The sequence below is a fragment of the Arachis duranensis genome, chromosome 6, assembly GCF_000817695.3.
Source record: "Arachis duranensis cultivar V14167 chromosome 6, aradu.V14167.gnm2.J7QH, whole genome shotgun sequence".
NCBI classification, from domain to species: domain Eukaryota; kingdom Viridiplantae; phylum Streptophyta; class Magnoliopsida; order Fabales; family Fabaceae; genus Arachis; species Arachis duranensis.
In genome coordinates, this window is record NC_029777.3 from 75,439,814 (window position 1) to 75,440,193 (window position 380).

The following is a 380-nucleotide window of genomic DNA, read 5'->3' on the forward strand; positions in this document are numbered from 1 at the left end:
TACTCGCGTAAGGTTTATTACTTGGATGACCCAGTGCACTTGCTGGTTAGTTGTGCGAAGTTGTGTTAATGCCATGGTATTAAACACCAAGTTTTTGGGGTTCATGACCGGGGATTATGAGAGTTGTGAAAAGTATTGTTCACAATTTCGCGCACCAAGTTTTTGGCGCCGTTCTGGGCGTTTAACGCCAGGATGGCACAAGGGGGAAGATTTTGTTTTCAAATCAGATTTTTTTTTCAAGTTTTCAAAGTTTTTCAAAATCAAATCCTTTTCAAATCAATTTTTCAATCAAATCTTTTTCAAAATCAATTTCTTTCCATTTTCAAAGATACTTGCTATCAATTAATGATTTGATTCAACATTTCAAGTATGTTGCCTTT